The 22,552-nt window shown below is 38.1% G+C and overlaps 1 pseudogene; it reads right to left on the bottom strand.

Moving 5' to 3' along the window:
- Positions 1 to 389: 389 nt before the first annotated feature.
- Positions 390 to 22,203, bottom strand: LOC149572680 (pectinesterase-like; annotated as a pseudogene).
- Between the last annotated feature and the right edge of the window lie 349 nt (positions 22,204 to 22,552).

Below are 22,552 nucleotides of genomic sequence, written 5' to 3' on the forward strand. Positions count from 1 at the left end.
TAACTCAAAATAAATGCATGGATGTGCATGAGATTTTCACGTTCGTCATAAATATATGTGTAGACTTAAACATTCACTTTAAGTTATCCACAAGATCCTGCGAAAAAGAGGAAAAAAATAAAGTATAACAAACTAAATATGTCCTAGATATATATTTAGTTAGACAATACCATGTTAAAAAAGCCAAGATAAAATTAAGCATAACAAATGAAATATGTCATAAATATATATTTAGACTTTGAGTAAAAAAGGGGTAAAATATAAGTATAACAAATAAAATATCCAACCAGATTGGACAAGAGTCTTTTGTAAGAAGTTAAAAAGTCTAGCGATTACTGGCAAAGAAGAAATTTTAAGGGCATCAATCTGGCGGAGGTTGCTACTTGGGCTTAAAGTAAGCCTGCATCGTAGGGCACTGCATCATTTGGTATCCACGTGTCCCCGGCCATGAGGGAACTCACAGTGAAATCTGAGATGGTCATCACATGATAACTAGGCCATGCGACTCTCTGCGAAGTATCTGCCCCCGCTGTTATTATATTCGCCGTAATATAAAGTGCTCAGGGCAAAGTCTCCTGACCATTCTAACCACCCAGCTGGCTGGATAGAACTGTCCAAATAAGACTGCATGTAAACAGTACGAGAGTACTGCTTCAACGGCCTACCCAGATACGTGGGGAAAGAGCCGATAACAGGAACAAGCTCAGGCGCAGCAGTAACATTACAGTTTTGAATGGACGTTCCAGTATTTTGATTTGGATCTGTTCTACCTTGAGTAGTATAAACATTCTTCTGCCCATTCATTGGTTTCCTTGCATAAAGATTGCAATTCTGAAAAACTGCTGTGGCGTTGCCGAAGATGAAATCAACCGTACCGTAGATGTCACATTCTCTGTAGAATTGGCGAAGGGAGTGAGGGTAGAGAGTGTCTTGGTATCCCTTGAAACTGCAACGGAAGAAGGCCAATTGATTGGAGCCAACTCGTAGGACAACTGCCTGGTGATTCACCGCTCCCGCCATGTTCTCGAATGTCATATTCCGTGCAAGAAAACCTACCCCGACTCTGCCTGCATGTGAAATCCAGACCAATTTAAAGTCTCCTTCACAAGAAATAACATTTATAAATACAAGTAACAATACCATATATCGGAAACTAATCATATACAATTACAAGATAGAAATCGGTTGCTGGCTTACTGAATGTGGCAGAGTTGAATGTAGTCCAATTAGACGCATTGCTTCTATTCCCAGTGATCACGGTCACGTCTATTCCATCCCCGATCAACATAATGTTGTATTTATTCTTTGGAATGTCCATGTTTTCAAAGTATACACCTGCGGTGACAAAGATTACAAACCTGTCTGCACTTTTGTTTGGAGCAGCATTGACAGCAGAACTAACGGTGGTGTAATTCCCGCTGCCGTCCTGCGCCACCATTACGTAGTCACCGATTAAAACGCCGTCACCACCGGAGCTGTCTGTGAGATGCCTTCTGTCCGCTCGGGACAACCACGACGGGAACCCATGATCCAGCGATCCATATTCAGACATAAAATCGTCATCTTTGGACAATAGCCATCGAGGAACGGCTTAAACTGTGAGAAATATTAAAAATTTCAATCACAAAAAAACAGCCTTAAACCTTAAAAAATCTGCTCGGCAACAACTATTACCGAGTGCCAAAAATTTGCTCGGTAACCAAAGAAATCGAGTGGCAGGAGAGTTTATCGAGTGAGCTCGGTAAATGAAGGGCAACTCGGTAAACACTAGATACAGAGTGAGGTCGGTAGATGGAGAACTCGGTAGACACTGCAGGGTGTAATTACCAAGTGAACTCGGTAGACAATGCAATTACCGAGTGAACTCAGTAGCCACTGGAGAGTGGAGTAAGGTAGATGAAGATACCGAGTGAACTCGGTAGAGACAACAGAGATGATCTTTTAACAAGACTTCACCAAGTGCTGATTTATAACGTGAAAAACTTTCACCATTAAAACTAGAAATCCAAAGCTTGAAATACTCAACAATAAACTTATCAAATGCAATGAACAAGGAAAGAGCAATAGATTTAAGTATGCTTGCTTGCTTTCTATTTAACTTTGATTCAAACTAATACAAGATCTGGGAGCATTCGGCTTCAACCAGAAAACCCTAAAATAACCCTAAACTTTAAACTGATAAAACTTCAAACTTGCAACTCTAATGGCTACATACTACAATGCCTAGAGCAATCACTGCTTCAACAGGTCGAATCAAACAAATAACAAACTTACAGAATGACCAGAGAAGAAACACGTGCAACTGTAGGCACGAAATGAACTTCCTTTTCTCTGCACTCTGACGAATGGATCTACTGATCACTTCTCTTCTCTCTGCTCTGCAACATCTCTACTCTACTGAACTCTCTTTGTCTCACTGGTCGAATGAATCTGATTATTCCTTTTGTTATACTTGCAAAAAAAATTTCACCCATTTTTGAATTTGAAAACTAACCCACCGCATTTATGTTTCTATCTGTTCTACTGGTCGTTAGGTGGTAGGTGGGCATTTGGCTCTAGGGAGAAATGACCAACCACAATTAATATTCCAACACTCTCCCTTTATCTTGAGCCAAATAAACAAGGATCACTACTGATCCAAATCAACTACACCAAGACACTCTCTTAGGTGTACAAAAGTTCCAATGCCTGATGGCTTGGTAAAAATGTCTACTAGCTACTGCTCAGACATACAAAATTCCATCTTGATATCTCCATTCTCCACCAACTCTCTTATGAAGTGATATCTGATCTCAATATGTTTACTTCTCCCATGGAAGATTGGATTCTTGGAAAATGCAATAGATGAGATGTTGTCACAATAAATTATGGTTCCATCCTCTTGTCTTTCATTCAAATCTGTCAAGATCCTCCTTAGTCAAATTGCTTGACATGCTGTTGTATTTGCTGCTATGTATTCAGCCTCTGCTGTAGATTGAGCAACAATAGGTTGCTTCTTGGATGTCCATGAAATTGCACCCGATCCCATATGAAATAGGTATCCGAAAGTGCTCTTCTTATAATCTATACTTCCAGCCCAATCACTATCTATGTATCCCACCAACTTGAAGTCATCATTTGCAGTATACAAAATTCCAAATCCCTTGGTACCTTTCACATACCTTAGGATCCTCTTTTCTGCTTTCCAATGGGAATCCTTTGGTGTTTCCATAAATCTGGAAATCAAACTTACTGCATGCATTAGGTCTGGCTGAGTTGTAGTTAAGTACATTAAACTTCCAACCATACTCTTGTATAATGTTGGATCCACTCTCTTGCTAGAGTCTTCCTTGCTCAACTTCAGACCTATTACTGTTGGTGTGGGGGCTGCCTTACTATTCTGCATTTTGAATCTCTCCAAGATCTGCCCTACATACTTTTCTTGAGAGATGAAGATGCCATCATGCATTTGTTTTGCTTGTATGCCTAGAAAGTACTTCAAGAGACCTAGGTCTATCATTTCAAATTCACTTTTCATGGTCTCTTTGAACTCACCAATTAGATCTTTGTCATTTCTAGTAAAAATTAAATCATCTACATACAAGACAACAATCAACACATTACCATTTTTTGCCCTGATGTAGAGAGTAGGCTCACCATTGCTTTTGCTAAAGCCATTGCTCATCAAATATGAGTCAATCTTGTTGTACCATGCCTGTGGAGCTTGCTTGAGCTCATAAAGAGCTCTCTTCAATCTATATACTTTATTCTTTTCACCTGCAACTTCATAACCAGGTGGCTGCTCCACATACACTTCTTCTTTCAATACACCATTTAGGAAGGCGGATTTCACATCCATTTGAAATACCTTTAATTTGTGTTGAGATGCAATTGCTATGACAACACACACGGTTTCCATTCTTGCAACCAGAGCATATGTCTTATCATAATCTCTGCCATACTGCTGTTTGTAGCCCTTAACTACCAACCTTGCCTTATGCCTATCAATTTTACCTTCAGCATTGCATTTGGTCTTGTAGATCCATTTCACTCCAATCACTTGCTTCTTGGGAGGCAAAACAGTTAGTTCCCATATCTCATTTTTTTCTATAGCATCTATTTCCTCATCCATGGCCTTACACCATTTCTTCTCCTTAATAGCTTCTTCAAATATATTGGATCACTATGAGAAAATAATGCAAAATTAACACTCTCATCATAATCTTCATACCTTTCATCTTGGTATATCTCCCTAAGACTCTTGCTCTTTCTTGGTAGTAGGGAGGAGAGTGTGGGATTAGAATCTTCACTATTGCTGCTTGGCACTAACACTCAGTCATGCCTAGAGGAGCTCGGTAATGACTGAGGCTGCTTGCCTTTTCTTCTATCTGCTCCTTCTTCTTGCTGTTCATCAGCATCCTCTTCACTCATAATTGGCACTTTACTTGATGGGCTCAGTGACTCATCAATTGAACCATACCAAGATTGATTTTCAAGAAATTCCACATCTCTTGAAAGAGTCATCTTGTTGTTCAATGGGTCATACGATCTATATGCCTTTGATTATGGGTTGTACCTTGTGAAAATGCATTTCAGACCTTTGTCATCAAATTTCTTCCTTTGCTCTTTAGGCACATGTGCATATGCAATGCAACCAAACACCCTTAGATGTTCAACTGTCCATCTTCTTCGTGGCCATGCTTACATTGGAATCCTATCACGAACTACCTTTGTAGGACACCTATTAATTAGGTAAACTGTTGTTGCCACAGCCTCTCCCCAAAATTCAATTGGGAGATCTTTCTCTTTCATCATGTTCCTTGCCATTTCAACAATGGTCCTATTATTTCTTACAGCCACTCCATTCTGCTGTGGTGTATAGCTGGCTATGAACTCTTTCTTTATGCCGCGTTTCCTACAAAAATTTACAAAAAAATTGGAGGTATACTCCCCTCCTCTATCTGATCTTAGGACCTTGATATAATGTCCACATTTTCTTTCAGCCTAGGCTTTAAATTTTACAAATCTATCAAATGCTTCAGATTTGTTCTTTAAGAAATACACCCATGTCCTACGACTGAAATCATCAATGAATGTCATAAAATATGTACTCACCCTAATGGAAGTAACTTGCATAAGACCGACTAGGTTAGTATGCACTAACTCTAATGAATATCTAGCCCTCCTAGAATTCCCAGAATTAAAGAAAAATCTATGTTGCTTACCCAAAATACAAGCCTCACACTTGTCACATGAATTTTCTATTCATGGCAAACCTTCTACCATTCTTTTATTTGATAATAAATTTAAACCAGCATAGGCAAGATGACCATACTTGAGGTGCCATAGCCATGAGGGGTCTTCAATCACACTCCTTAGAGCTGATTGTGTGGGAGGTGCAACACCAACTTCAGATGAGAAACATGTCTCTATCCTCAAGGAAAACATTCTATTCTTTGTCATTTGAATTGCTGCAAGTATGTTCTTGCTCCCATCTTTTTCTTGAATGATACACCTGTCATTCTCCATCAGCACTTTGTATCCATTTCGAATGTGTTGACCAATGCTCATCAAATTGTGCTTCATACTAGGGGCAAAATACACATTTTGTAGTTCCTTCTTCTCACCTTTCTTGGTGCGGACCATAATAGATCCTTTGCCCACAACTGGTAGGGTTCCATTATTACCCATTTTAATCTCAGATTTGAAACTCTTGTCAATGAATGAAAACAAGGTTTCATTACCACTCATGTGTTTGCTACATCCACTGTCAAGGTACCAAACCTTAGGGCTTCCTTCTTCACCAACATTACACATGATGAAGGCAGTGGCATTGTTTCCACTTGCCACATTCACATTAACCACATTTTCTTGTCCTGACTGATCATTCTGCTTCTTCCAGCATTCACTTGCATAATGCCCATATTTATGACAGTAGTAGCATTCTACATTACTCTTATTTGAGTTGTAGTATTTCTTACCTCCTTTTGAAGTATTTTGTGAGCTACTTGCTCCATCTGCTCTTCTTGAGCTTTTTGCTGTAGCATTTCTTTGTCCTCCATTACCTCGGTCTCTGCCTCTAGAGTTTCTACCTGAGCCATTTCTTCCTCTCCCCCTTCCTCTTGGATTTGACTAAGCCTTGAATGCTTGCTCTTGGGGAGAAGAAGATTTGGATCTATTGATCCTATTCTCATGGGTTTGAAGTGTACCCATTAACTCATCCATTGTCAAAACAGTGAGGTCTTTTGCCTCTTCTATGGTCATGACCAAATTGTCATATTTATGAGGTAAACTTCTTATATCTTCTCCACTATCCTTTGCTCTTGATAGTCTTCTCCATTTGACTTTAGTTGATTAATCACATTGGAGGTCCTTGAACTAAAATCTATAACTAATTCATTTTTTTTCATCTGAAGGTTCTCAAACTCCCTCTTTATATTTTGTAGCTTGTTAGTGAATAGATTGTCCTTCAAGAAAATGCATGCAAATCTAACCCCAAATGCCCAAATGAAAGAAAAAATTAGCACCAACAGTTGGATAGGTTATTATTAGATTAATAACCTTCCTCTGAATTTTATTGGGTACAGCTCCCTGTGCAAGATTTACAATGAATTAATTATAGGTACTTTTAACTGGAAAGCACGAAAGGATACCAAGCATCTATCCATAAACACAGAGTAGACGAGAAACCTAAGAATTGAAAAGAAAGGAAACAGAATACAACAGATAACATAAAGTTAATTTGTTGTACATTGTATCACATAATGTAAATGAATACCTAAACTCTGCTCTCTTGAGAGAATTAAAATTAGAGCTCTGAAAGATGTTGGAACATCAACGTAATAAAGAAACAATGACAACAAACTATAATTTCAGGAAAAATTGGAAATGACTCAAAGTCCAAATTTAGTGAAAGGAAAAATACATTATCAACAAAGTATAATATATTTAACCTTCAGCCTCCCTTCCCTGACTGTAAAACAACACAAGGACTCCTTTACACATTACAATCAGGCCATTATTTAAAGAAAAACAGAAACTTCTTTCACAATATTACATCAATCACTAAAACTTTTTCTCTATCTTAGACACACAGTTCAAAAACAAAAAAATCTGCTCATGCTCTGCCTCTCCCTGTCTCCCAAGGAAATAAAAAAAATGATTTTGCATGATCTCCTCCCTGCTTGAAGCTCAAAGTCTACAGTCTGGAAGAAGTCAGAATTGAACAGGAAAAAGAATAGGACCTCCTGTAGCACAAATTCTTAGAGAAATCGAATCTTCCCTCCTATCATTGTATTCACAGCCTCTATTCTGTTGTAGGCCAAAGTCTCCTAGCCAAAACTCTGAAAACTGGAACCCCCTCTATATCTTACCTTCTCCCTTAAATAGAATTCTGCATAAATCCCTCTTTCAATTCCTGTAACTGCTTCTTGCCAACTGTTTCTTTACACATTCCCAGGAAGTTTTTTCATTTTCCCCCATCAGCTTACTTTCATAAACTTTAATAAAAAAATTTCTCATTAATAATAATCCTTTTCAATGTTATTTCAGTGACCTTTTAGTTTTACAATATTTCCCTATGTGAGAGTCTCCAATGATTATTAACCAAAGTTCTAACATCTTCATGTGACTGTATCTGCTTTGGTCAAGTGTACATAACTAATTGATAGGTGTCAATTAATGATTTTTCATCTTTGGATTACATTTCCTTGGATATAATATTCAAATTTATATCTTTGCAAATTCGTGGCCCCTATGACATACTCATGCTAACAGGTGGCACTTGCTGGTGATGATGTTCTGTAATGGTTTTATAACTGCCATTGACAGTGTCTCACTCAATCAGTCGTAACTTATTAACTAGGAACGAGTTTGAAAAAATCTTTGGTTAGATCATGTGTAACTTGCTTCTTATAAACATATCTAAAATTGAGACAAATCCAATAGTTTGATTGGATTTTATGGCCTCCTCACTGAGACCCAATCTAGTTGTTTGCATTCTGTAATTGTTAATTGTTGATCCGATAGAGGTGTAAACAGAAACTTATAACTTTTGATCCATAATAAATCTCATAAAAAAATTTGGAGAATATTTAGATAACTAGATTTTCCAACAAATATCTTAAATGCAGCATGATCCAACAATCGAATTGAGAGATATGGCCCTCGAAATATGACTATTTTCTTCCATCTGCAATTCATGACTGTTATTTCTGATCCGATAGTGGTGTAGTCAAGAACCTATAACTTTTGATCCACATATAATATGACAAAACGCTTTGGTGAAGATTTATAGAACTAGGTTTTCCAATAAATATCTAAAATTCAGCTAGATATAATAGTCAGATTAGGATTTATGACCTCTTAAATATGACTATTAGTTTGTCATCAGAGCATCCAAAATTTGCATGAGATGTATATCTGCTTGTTCTCATTACAACTAATCACCATAGTGCTTTGTCACATGACCTTTATGTAACATTGATACTAAAAGTAGCTCAAGCACAATATATCATCAAAATTTCAACTTATAGATGATCAAAAATTACTCCTTGTGTTTCAAGATGTTTGGCATCGAGCATATACTCTTTGTATTCCTCTAACCCACCTCAGATCCATGATCTCATACTGAGATCGAGGCCTTTATGGAACTAGTCTTGCCAGTTCATAGATGCTTGGCTTATAGAAGTGTGTGGACCAATGTGATTGTGTTGAGATTTAGATTGTCCTTGAAATATGAACTCAATTTTCTTTTGACTTTTAAAATGTTTTTGTTGCCCATCACAATGATGCTGATTAATATATATTTATGTGCACTGGGGGAAAGCCGTAGGTTATACCAATCTTGCGCAGTTTCCTACAAAATTTGTGGGCCTCTTTTCATTTGTCACATTCTAGGTATCCACGTACATGCCTAATATATGAAATTGCTCTGGAAAAATATTCATCTTTCATACATCTACCAGACTTGATCTTTTAATTTTGAACTTTGCTGAGTCAACCGATTTGCATTTCGAACCCTGAGTTTGAATTATGCTTGTATTGAACCTACAGGATGGATCATTTGAAACATTAAACCATTCTGAACTACTTTGAACAACATTGAACTTCAGTTTGAAGTGGTTCGAAGGGTTTTAACATCTAAAACTGAATTTTGAAACTATGAAACTTCTTGTGAAGTCCTCTGAACTTGGATTAAATGATCCTTATACCTTTGCTTTGAATCACTAAACTTTACAACCTTAAGCCTTATCCGAGTCTGCATGTTGAACCAAAAAACCAACTTGGACCCCTGAACCATCTAACTACTTTGAACTACTTTGAACTTCAGTTCGAAGTGGTTCAACAATTCTAAACTTGAAGTTTTGAAATTGTGACCATATCGGGTACTAACAGGGGCTCTAACTGCGGGACTGATTTTGATGCAAAATCAGAGAACTCCAGTAATCTCTGGGAAAAGAATATTGCATTATCCATGGGAAAATAGAGTCAACAAGAAGAGAAGACCGGGAGCTTCTTGTAAAGAGGGTAGAGGGGAGCAGGGCAACACCAACAAACCAAAACTACCAGGAAGCCTAAAGCTTGCACATTATTCCAAACTATACTACGCACAACAAAAACTTATTTACAATATTTACAAAGGTAGGAAAAGAAACCTACCATAAATATTGGAAGAAATAAGAAATTAAGTCAATCCATTTACCGGTTGAGAGAAATAGGAGCCTTTTCTAATCAGCAAAGCGTACCTCAATGGAATAGCTCCAAACCATTTCTTGATGATGACTCCTTCAATGCAAAACTTTAGACTATCAGTGTGCATGCATATATGGATCCAACATTCTTTCCCAAACAACCAAAACTCATCATAGTGCTCTCCTTCACTTAAGAATTAATTTCCCCCATGGGCATGATTTTCTTCCACCTTAAGCTGAAAAACATGAAATGAAAAAGCCTCACCAAAAGATGATCTGCAATCCTTAAGAATATTGTCATGCAGATTCAATTCTTGTGCATGGTCATGATTAGTTTTTAGCCATAATGATGCCTCCTTCAGCATAGGATTAGCACTTGGATGTATATCTCCTTCACCTCTTTCAAGAAACCAACTGTCATCAATCATGCTGCAAATCCCATTCCTTTCTCTTTTCAGAATGTCATCACATATCTCATCATTTCCTTTGCCTTCCAAATCAATGACATTATGCATAGATGAATGAGAAGGGAATTTTTCAATACACGCTTCATTCTAGAACTCATTTGAACAGGTACCTAAGGTATGATCAGGAAAATGATCCAGCTTAAGTGATGGTAGAGACATACCCATAGTTTCTTCTTATTCATAGATGAGATTTTCATGTGGTGTTTCAAAAAAAGTTTCACCTGGCTAGCGGCTATTGAACAGATTTTCATTATTTAAGTGTGAATCTTGAAATTGGAAAAGAGGATTTTCTTTGATAGAAGTATTCTCATCAAACCCCATCGGCATGAAAAGTGGATTAAGGTGACTCCAAAATTTTTTATCCTCATCAGCATATGACACCTTACTATCAGGACAAGTTTCAAAAGAGGAATATTATATAACTTCAGCATCACATATGACAGACTCTTTAACTTGCTGATTACAATTTTCAGAATATAAAGAATCATCCATATTCATTCTTTCAGTGAGACTAAACTTCTAAATACCGTTATGAAAATCTTTACCATCTGGATCATTTGAAACTAGATAACATTCTGTACCTATGGATTTGGGAGATCTAGTCTCTAGTTTGAAGAAAGATTGTGGCAAAATCTTGTTACCTGAATTTATGAGCTCTTTAGCATTGCTTTGCTCCTCTTTATCATTTTCAATATGCGTGCAACAGAATCCTGACATCTTTAAAGCACCATCTTTAGTCAACAAGGGTCTTTTAAAGTCTCCACCATTAAAGATTGTTAGATTCTGAAAATGAGCAACCTTGGGAGTAGGTTTGGATTCTTCTAAAATGCGCTTCTTTTTTGTAACTTCTTCATCCATGTATTGTTGCTGTCCATAAAGGTATTCTTCCATTGGGGAAGTCTTTATAGATTTCATACCACTAAGAATTAAGGCATCATCTAACTTGATTGCTTCCTTTTGCACATTTACCAAATTTTGCACTCCAAGGTGTTGTAACCAAAACTCGACTTCAACATCTATAGCAGCAATAAAGAAACATACTTGATTTCTTTCATTTGGTTGGTTGGCTAGAGGAATTTTACCAATAGCCTGATTAAACCTATCAATGAACTCCCTTATAGATTCATCATCTTTCATCTGAATTTGAAGAAGATTCACCAATAATTGATGGGAATTAATTGCGGGCTGAAATCTTTCCAAAAATCTCTGCTCAAGATCGTCCCAAGTTGCAATGCATCCATCTTGCAATTGCTGAAACCATTCTGCGGCTTTTCCCATGAGGCTTTGGATGAACAATCTGACAAATGCATCTTCTTCCTGCACACCAAGAATCCTGCATGCAACAATAAATGCTTTGATATGATCAGTCAGATCTTGTGTTCTGTCTCCATGAAACTTGGGAAAGAATTCTAATGACTTTTTTGGTAAGGTTGAATATTGGGCCAAGGCAAATGGTCCAATTTGAGCACCCCATGGTTGAGTTGCAACTAATGCCATTATACAAGCTGAAACCCCACAATCAAAGATTCATCGGGTTAAAAATGTAGAGTTGCCAATCTCCTGCACACAGAGATAATCATAAAATTGAGGAAATAAAGGTAGGCACTTAAATCTTTGTTTTGTTCCCTGGCATATTCACCAAAAATCTGTTAGTGAACAGATTGTCCTTCGAGAAAATGCATGCAAATCTGACCCCGAATGCCCAAATGAAAGGACAAATTAGCACCAACAGTTGGATAGGTTATTATTAGATTAATAACCTTCCTCTAAATTTTATTGGGTATAGCTCCCCGTGCAAGATTTACAATGAATTAATTATAGGTACTTTTAACTGAAAAGCATGAAAGGATACCAAGCATCTATCCGTAAACACAGAGTAGACGCAAAACCTAAGAATTGAAAAGAAAGGAAATAGAATACAATAGATTACACAAAGTTAATTTGTTATACATTGTATCACATAATGTAAATGAATACCTAACCTCCGCTCTCTTGAGGGAATTAAAATCAGAGCTCTGAAAGATGTTTGGAACATTAACGTAATAAAAAAACAATGACAACAAAGTGTAATTTCAGGAAAAATTGGAAATGACTCAAAGTCCAAATTCAGTGCAAGGAAAAATACATTATCAACAAAGTATAATATGTTTAACCTTCAGCCTCCCTTCCCTGACTGTAAAAGTACACAAGGACTCCTTAAAATATTACAACCAGACCATTATTTAAAGAAAAGCAGAAACTTCTTTCACAATATTACATCAATCACCAAAACCTTTTCTCTATCTCACACACACAATTCAAAAAAAGAAAAATTTGCCCATGATCTGCCTCTCCCTATCTCCCAAGGAAATAAAAAAAATGATTTTGCACGATCTCCTCCCTGCCTGAAGCTCAAAGTCTGCAGTCTGGAAGAAGTCAGAATCGAACAGGATAAAGAATGGGACCTCTTGTAGCACAAAGTCGCAAAGAAATCCAATCTTCCCTCCTATCATTATATTCACGACCTCTGTTTTGTTGTAGCCCAAAGTCTCCAAGACAAAACTCCAAAAATTGGAACCCCCTCTATATCTTACCTTCTCCCTTAAATAGAATTCTGCATGAATCCCTCTTTCAATTCCTGTAACTACTTCTTGCCAACTGTTTCTTTACACATTTCCAGGCAGTTTTTCATTTTCCCCTATCAGCTTACTTTCATAAACTTTATTAAATTTTATTCTCATTAATAATAATCATTTTCAAAGTTATTTTGGTGACCTTTCAGTTTTACAATATTTCCCTATGTGAGAATCTCCAAAGATTATTAACCAAAGTTCAAACATCTTCATGTGACTGTATCTGCTTTGGTCAAGTGTACATAACTAATTGACAGGTGTCAATTAATGATTTTTTATCTTTGGATTACATTTCTTTGGATATAATATTAAATTTTATATCTTTGCAAATTCGTGGCCCCTATGACATACTCATGCTGATAGGTGGCACTTGCTAGTGATGATGTTCTGTCATGGTTTTATAACTTCCATTGACAGTGTCCCACTCAATCAGTTGTAACTTATTAACTAGGTATGAGTTTGAAAAAATCTTAGGTCAGATCGTGAATAGCTTGCTTCTTATAAACATATCTTAAATTGAACCAAATCCAACAGTTTGATTGGAAGTTATGGCCTTCGCACTGAGACCCAATCTGGTTGTTTGCATTCTGTAATTGTTAGTTGCTGATCCAATAGAGGTGTAAAAAGAAACCTATAACTTTTGACCCATAATAAATCTAACAAAAAAATTTGGAGAACATTTAGATGACTAGGTTTTCCAACAAATATATTAAATGTAGCATGATCCAACAATCAGATTAAGAGATATGGCCCTCGAAATATGACTATTTTCTTACATCTGCAATTCATGACTATTATTTCCGATCCAATAGTGGTGTAGTCAAGAACCTGTAACTTTTGATCCACAAACAATATGACAAAAATCTTTGGTGAAGAATAAGATAACTAGGTTTTTCAAGAAATATCTAAAATGCAGCTAGATCCAACGGTCATATTGGGATTTATGACCTCTTAAATATGACTATGTGTTTTTCATCAGAGCATCCAAAATTTTCATGAGATGTATATCTGCTTGTTCTCATTACAACCGATCACCATAGTGCTTTGTCGCATGACCTTTATGTAACATTGATACTGAAAGAAGCTCAGGCACAATATATCATCAAAGTTTCAACTTATAGATGATCACAAATTACTCCTTGCGTTTCAAGATGTTTGGCATCGAGCATATACTCTTTGTATTCCTCTAACCCACCTCAACTCCATGATCTCATACTGAGATCGAGGCCTTTATGGAACTAGTCTTTCCAGTTCATAGATGCTTGGCTTATAGAAGTGTGTGGACCAATGTGATTGTGTTGAGATTTAGACTGTCCTTGAAATGTGAACTCGATTTTCTTTTGACTTTTAAAATGTTGTTGTTGCCCATCACAATGATGTTGATTAATATATATTTATGTGCACTGGGGGAAAGCCATAGGTTATACCAATCTTGCGCAGTTTCCTACAAAATTTGTGGGCCTCTTTTCATTTATCACATTGTAGGTATCCACGTACATGCCTAATATATGAAATTGCTCTGGAAAAATATTCATCTTCCATACATCTACCAGACTTGATCTTCTGATTTTGAACTTTGCTGAGTCAACCGATTTGCATTTTGAACCCTGAGTTTGAATTATGCTTCTATTGAACCTGCAGGATGGATCATTTGAAACATTAAACCATTCTGAACTACTCTGAAGTTTGAAGTGGTTCAAAGGGGTTTAACATCTGAAACTGAATTATGAAACTGTGAAACTTCTTGTGAAGTCCTCTGAACTTAGATTAAATGATCCTTATACCTTTGCTCTGAATCATTGAACTTTACAACCTTAAGCCTTATCTGAGTCTGCATGTTGAACCAATAAACCAACTTGGACCTTTGAACTATCGAACTACTTTGAACTACTTTGAACTTCAGTTCGGAGTGGTTCAACAACTCTAAACTTGAAGTTTTGAAATTGTGACCATATCGGGTACTAACATAGCTTTACTGTATGGACTTTATCAGTCCCCTTGAAGTTTGTCTCAAGGATATCCCAAGCTTCCTTTGCATAATTTTTTGCTACAATCTTTGGGAATACTGTCTCTATCATAGCTGCCTTAATCAAACTTAATGCCTTAGCATCTTTCCTCCTTGACTATTTCAAATGAGTCTTTTGTGCATTTGTGAGGGCAGCATACTGAGCTGGGTCCATCACATCATTGAATCCATTAACTACAAACTCCTAGAAATCATTTGCAACCATTATGGTCTTCATCTTCTTTGCCCATGTATCATAATTTTGTCCATTGAAGGGTTGTGGCTGCTGCCATATCTTTCCTGCATCTCCTGCCATGATAAATATCCCAAATAAAACTTTTTCCTAACTCACTGTGGATGTGGGGCCTCAAAGCTCTGATACCATGTGAGAAATATTAAAAATTTTAATCACAAAAAAATAGCCCTAAACCTAAAAAAATTTGCTCGACAACAACTATTACCGAGTGCCAAAAATTTGCTCGATAACCAAAGAAACTTAGTGTCAGGAGAGTTTACCAAGTGAGCTCAGTAAATGAAGGGAAACTCGGTAAACACTAGATACCGAGTGAGGTCGGTAGATGAATAATCAACTCGGTAAATGAAGAATTCGGTAGACACTACAGGGTGTAATTACCGAGTGAACTCGATAGACAATGCAATTACCGAGTGAACTCGGTAGCCACTAGAGAGTGGAGTAAGGTAGATGAAGATACCGAGTGAACTCGGTAGAGACAGTAGAGATGATCTTTTAACAAGACTTCACTGAGTGTTGATTTATAATGTAAAAAACTTTCACCATTAAAACAAGAAATCCAAAGCTTGAAATACTCAACAATAAACTTATCAAATGCAATGAACAAGGAAAGAGAAATAGATTCAAGTATGCCTTCTTGCTTTCTATTTAACTTTGATTCAAACTAGTACAAGATCTGGGAGCATTCGGCTTCAACCAGAAAACCCTAAAATAACCCTAAACTTTAAACTGATAAAACTTCAAACTTTAAACTTCAAACTTGCAGCTCTAATGGTTGCATACTACAATGCCTAGAGCAATCACTACTTCAACAGGTCGAATCAAACAAATAATAAACTTACAAAATGACCAGAGAAGAAACACATGCAATTGTAGGCATGAAATAAACTTTCTTTTCTCTGCACTCTGATGACTGGATCTGCTGATCACTTCTCTTCTCTTTGCTCTGCAACTTCTCTGCTCTGCTGAACTCTCTTTGTCTCACTGGTCGAATAAATCTGATCATTCGTTTTGTTATACTTGCAAAATGTTTTCCCCCCATTTCTAAATTTAAAAACTCACCCACCGCATTTATGTTTCTATTTGTTCTACTGGTTGTCAAGTGGTAGGCGGGTGTTTGGTTCCAAGGAGAAACGACCAACCACAATTAATATTCCAACATAAACATCACACACTAAGCTTAATTCCTAGACCAAAAGTGTTAAATAGTTAAAGTTGACTTTTTTTCCCAAGCTTAATTCTTTCCTTAGTGTGTGATGTGCAGTGGATTGTGACCGTTGTGCTTCATGGGACCCTTCCTCGCGAGAAAGTATTTCTTATTCAAAGCAAGGGTAGAGCCTACAGAATCTGAAGAGTTAGCGATGTATTTAGCAAAGTTCAAGGAATCGAGGCTTACATTTGCTTGGCTGAGGCCTGTGAAAAATTAAACTATTGCAGTCACTGATTATTAATCTCCTTCACAAATGATTATTAAACTGCTGAAAATAAATTCCCAACTAATATCGAAAAATAACACAACTGCAACTTCACTTAAAAATACGGAAAGAAATGCAACACAATGAACACAATATTTTCGGACAAATTGTCCCTGGAAAAACCCCTAAGGGAAAACCAGTTCTACAGATGAGAAATTATATTAAAATTCAGCAAATCAAGAGATACAAAATTCCTTGCCTCACACTAGCAGAACTCCGACAACCTCCTAATTTCTCCCGCTGATATTTCTCACTGCTATCCCTGCGCTAACACTGCGCCCTTGCTAACACTGCAAGACTGTTTGCTAACACTGCAAACTGCTTCACAAAAGCTTCTCTCTTGCTAACACTGCAAGACTGTTTGCTAACACTGCAAACTGCTTCTCCAAAAGCTTCCTTGCTAACACTGCAAGACTATTTGCTAACACTGCAAACTGCTTCTCCAAAAGCTTCCTTGCTAATACTGCAAGACTGTTTGCTAACACTGCAAACTGCTTCTCCAAAAGCTTCCTCACTGTGCCCTTGCTAACACTGCAAGACTGTTTGCTAACTCTGCAAACTGCTTCACAAAAGCTTCTCACTTGCTAACACTGCAAGACTATTTGCTAACACTGCAAACTGCTTCTCCAAAAGCTTCCTTGCTAATACTGCAAGACTATTTGCTAATACTGCAAACTGCTTCTCCAAAAGCTTCCTTGCTAATACTGCAAGACTGTTTGCTAATACTGCAAATTGCTTCTCCAAAAGCTTCCTTGCTAATACTGCAAGACTGTTTGCTAACACTACAAACTGCTTCTCCAAAAGCTTCCTGCCTTTTACTGCAAGACTGTTTGCTAACACTGCAAACTGCTTCTCCAAAAGCTTCCTGCCTTACTCTCCAAATGCCCCCTAAACCCCTTTTTATACTACTCTCGTTGGTAAACCAACGACCGAGATTAAATCAAACCAACGGCTAAGATTAAGACAACTCAACAGCCAATAATAGAATTGGTTGCAAGGTGTCCAAAAGGGAATCTCTAAAATTAGTAAATAATAACCATTTACTAATTTTTGGCAAGTGGACAAACAGCTGTCCAAACCACCCATAAATACAACCGCTATTCATAGATAAGGACGAACAGCTGTCCAAGCTACCCATAAATAGTGCTGCTATTTCCGGGTCAGAAATAACAGCTGTCCAACTAACAATAATTAACACTCCCTCTTAGCGAGGAAGCTGTTCTGCATGACACCCATCTTATCTCTGAAGAAGATAAATTTGGCCTTTCCCAAAGCCTTCGTCAGAATGTCTGCTACCTGCTCATCTGTAGGTATGTATTGTAGTCGAACAACTTTCTTCAATCTGCACACGTGGGTCTCTTTGCTGTGTGCTACAAAGCTTTTTGGTTGTTCTATGTATACCTCCTCCTTCAACTCACCATTGAGGAATGCTGTCTTGACATCCATTTGATGGATCTGCCATCCCATCTGTGCTGCAAGTGAGATTACAGCTCGTATAGAAGTATACCTGGCAACTGGAGAAAATGTATCCTCATAGTCTATTCCCTCGTTCTGAGAGAACCCCTTTGCCACGAACCTAGCCTTGTATTTCTCGATGCTACCATCTGCACCGTGCTTTATCTTATAAATCCAGCGTGATCCAACTACAGCCCTATCTGTTGGTCTAGATACTACCTCCCACACATCATTCTGCATTATTGAAGAATATTCTTCAACCATAGCATCTCGCCATACCTGATGTTCTGCAGTTTCCTGATAGCTAGAAGGCTCACTATCTACCAACTGACTAACTAATGCCACATAGTCATTGAACTTGGCTGGTTGTCTTCGCTGTCTAGTACTCTTCCTAGGAGCTCCCACAAACTCCTGAGTATCCCTTTGTGCACAATCTCTGATGAAGTGATATCTGATATCTATATGTTTAGACCTATCATGAAACACTGGATTTTCAGACAACTTGATGCAACTCTGATTGTCACAATGTATCACAGTAGTCTCAACCTTCTGACCAAACAAGGCTACTAACAACTTCTGAAGCCATATAGCTTCACATGTCGCCATGCTAGCTGCTATGTATTTTGCTTCTGCTGAACTTAGAGCCATAGACTTCTGCTTCCTGCTGAACCAAGATAGAACTCCTGATCCCAAGCTGAAACAACACCCTGAAGTGCTCCTTTTGTCTGTTGTACTTCTTGCCCAATCTGCGTCAGTATAGCCTATCAACCTGATACCTTCACCTTGAACATATCTGATCCCATACTCGACTGTACCACACAAGTAACGTAGCACATGCTTAGCCGCTCTCCAATGCATTCTCTTTGGTTCAACCATGAACTGACTAAGAGAGTTTACTGCAAATGCTATATCTGGTCTAGTGTTGACCAAATACATAAGCGAACCAATCAACTGTCTATATAAAGTGGGATCTACATCTTTCTCCTTAGATGTATCGTCATGCTCTGTGCTCACCTCCGGAACACCTGTCACGATCTCACGAAGCAATCTAAGTGCTCCATGATGAATATGGCCCATCCTCCTATGCCATAGCTCTCCAAGATCTCTAGGATTATTGTTGCTCATAAGTGCCTTAGGAGTATCAAACTGCAATCTATAAAGGCGACCACTCCTAACTCCAATAGTTATGGGTGATTTCCAATCCTTGTGCTTAATCAACACATGTGTCCCTCTAAAGAGTACATTATACCCCCTATCCTGAAGAACAGATACAAAAATCAAATTCATACCTAAGCTCGGCACATATAACACATCATGAAGAGGAATTATCTTTCCAGTCTCTCTCTGAAACTGAACAGTCCCTTTCCCAACAGGGTTGAGTTTGAACAAGTTTCCCATAGAAATCTGGATGTTGGTGTCCTCCTCCTTGTAACTGGAGAAGTACTCTCTAACTCCTGTCATATGAAATGATGCCCCACTATCTATATACCAAACACACTGTGAGGTTGAGCTAACCATACAAGCTTTGAGTGCAAACTCATCTTCCATTCTGCTAGAGAGTTCTTCTGCACTTGCTGAAGCTGCCACCTGCTTCTTACCCTTTTTCTTCTCTGGGCAATCACTGACATAGTGGCCAAACTCGTGACATCCAAAGCACTTGACCTTAGAAAGGTCCTTCTTCTTCTTTTCACTTTGTGAATTTGATCCTTTGCTAGATCCCTTCTTTGCTTTCCCTTTACCCGCTAGGGCAACGTTCTCTTGTTCCACCTCATTTTTCTGACTCTTGTTGGCCCCATTGACAAGACTTAGTCTAAACTCCTCCTGAGTGAAATCAGTCCATAGTCGATCCCAACTCGGTAAAGTATCTCGTCCACTGACAACTTGAACAAAGACACTCCATTGTTTAGTAAACCCATTTAGGGCTATTCTCACTAGCTCATCATCACTAGGGCTATCTCCAACAGCTGCTAACTCATCCTTGAGAAGTCTGAGCCTGGTGAGGTAACTTGTGACGTCTTCTCCCTGATTCATCCGGGTATTCTTTAGCTTCTCTCTGAGAATCAACTTCCTGTTAGTGGTAGCATTCTGGTACAGATTTAGAATGGCGTCCCACATCTTCTTTGCTGTATCTAGCTCCAAGATATGTGGAACAATATGATCCTTGACACCATCAAGGATAATCCTCCTCGCTTTGGCATCGTCCTTCCTATATGCTACAAGCTGTGTTGCATCTGTTGGTACAGGTACACCACTGGTAGCATAATCCTTGATACCATTCTCTTCCAACAATAAAGAAATTTTGGCCTTCCAGACACCAAAATTTGAGGCACCATCCAATCTATCCTGATCTCTCAAACCAGCTGAAGCCATCTCAAGGGTTTAAAGCAATAATAAATCTAAAGAGATCAAAATTTCTTTCCTAGGGCAAAACTCTTCTACCCTTAACAATGCTCTGATACCATGTGAAAAATCAAACTATTGTAGTCACTGATTATTAATCTCCTTCACAAATGATTATTAAACTGCTGAAAATAAATTCTCAGCTAATATCGAAAAATAACACAACTGCAACTTCACTTAAAAATACGGAAAGAAATGCAACACAATGAACACAATATTTTTGGACAAATTGTCCCTAGAAAAACCCCTAAGGGAAAACCAGTTCTACAGATGAGAAATTATATTAAACTTCAACAAATCAAGAGATACAAAATTCCTTGCCTCACACTAGCAGAACTCCGACAACCTCCTAATTTCTCCCGCTGATATTTCTCACTGCTATCCCTGCGCTAACACTGCGCCCTTGCTAACACTGCAAGACTGTTTGCTAACACTGCAAACTGCTTCACAAAAGCTTCTCTCTTGCTAACACTGCAAACTGCTTCTCCAAAAGCTTCCTTGCTAACACTGCAAGACTGTTTGCTAACACTGCAAACTGCTTCTCCAAAAGCTTCCTTGCTAATACTGCAAGACTGTTTGCTAACACTGCAAACTGCTTCTCTAAAAGCTTTCTCACTGTGCCCTTGCTAACACTGCAAGACTGTTTGCTAACTTTGCAAACTGCTTCACAAAAGCTTCTCACTTGCTAACACTGCAAGACTATTTTTTAACACTGCAAACTGCTTCTCCAAAAGCTTCCTTGCTAATACTGCAAGACTGTTTGCTAACACTGCAAACTGCTTCTCCAAAAGCTTCCTTGCTAATACTGCAAGACTGTTTGCTAACACTGCAAACTGCTTCTCCAAAAGCTTCCTTGGTAATACTGCAAGACTGTTTGCTAACACTGCAAACTGCTTCTCCAAAAGCTTCCTGCCTTTTACTGCAAGACTGTTTGCTAACACTGCAAACTGCTTCTCCAAAAGCTTCCTGCCTTACTCTCCAAATGCCCCCTAGACCCCTTTTTATACTACTCTCGTTGGTAAACCAACGACCGAGATTAAATCAAACCAACGGCTAAGATTAAGACAACTCAACAGCCAATAATAGAATTGGTTGCAAGGTGTCCAAAAGGGAATCTCTAAAATTAGTAAATAATAACCATTTACTAATTTTTGGCAAGTGGACAAACAGCTGTCCAAACCACCCATAAATACAACCGCTATTCATAGATAAGGACGAACAGCTGTCCAAGCTACCCATAAATAGTGCTGCTATTTCCGGGTCAGAAATAACAGCTGTCCAACTAACAATAATTAACAAGGCCTTCCAGAGACGTGCCCTGATTTGTGAGGGCTGCACTTAGATAACTCTGAATATACACCGCGCTCTTCCATTCCACCGTCGTGCTTGTCGAGTTGCTCAACTTTACCAAACTGGAATTCAAGTAATCGGTCATGAGGGTGTAGAGGTAACTGCAATCCGCTACGGCTTGGCTCTGCATCGACCGCCAATTACTCGACGAGTCGCCGGAAATGGAGTTCTGAACAAGTTTAGCTTGGCGCAAGCTATATCTTATAGCAAATTCCGTCACATCTTTAGACCCATTTTTTGACGCTTTTCCACCCTCTGACAACACCCACTCGCAGTATTTGCGATTGGATGCGTCCGCGCAGGCAGATTGACTATCATTGTTTTTATCATCGTTTTTTGATTCATATGAAGGAACCTGAACCAGAAGACACGAGGTATAAACACAAGCCATAACTCTTCCAAAATAAGAAATGGGATGGAGAATATTGATGTCTATAAACCCTCGTCAGTGTTATTTTTACAGAAGATATAATGAATCTTCCTCAGATATGACTCCGCAGAAAGACTTGTCAACATTCCCATGAACTGCATATGTTGTTGGTTTTGAGGATTACATTAACTAAATGGGGTTTTATTAAATTGGTGTTTGATTTAATCAATGCATATATAAACCAGACGGAAGGATGAGGAATGACGTGGAAGAAAGATAAAAAAGCAAACTTAAGACTTAAAAATGATTAGCCAAATATATCTATGCATTTCATCTATATTTTTACAAAAAGAAAAAAGTAAAAGTAACTCTCAGCTATTAAGTTTCTCCTGTAATCTATCTAAACGCGAGGTGTGAAAAAAGCCCTAGAAAGAGTTGTGATATGAGATTGACCGCAGGAAAAAGAATTGACGGGTCATGAACGCCTAATCTAG

The sequence above is a fragment of the Cupressus sempervirens genome, chromosome 2 (genome assembly GCF_028749045.1).
Source record: "Cupressus sempervirens isolate cs-2001-9-10 chromosome 2, ASM2874904v1, whole genome shotgun sequence".
Classification (NCBI taxonomy): domain Eukaryota; kingdom Viridiplantae; phylum Streptophyta; class Pinopsida; order Cupressales; family Cupressaceae; genus Cupressus; species Cupressus sempervirens.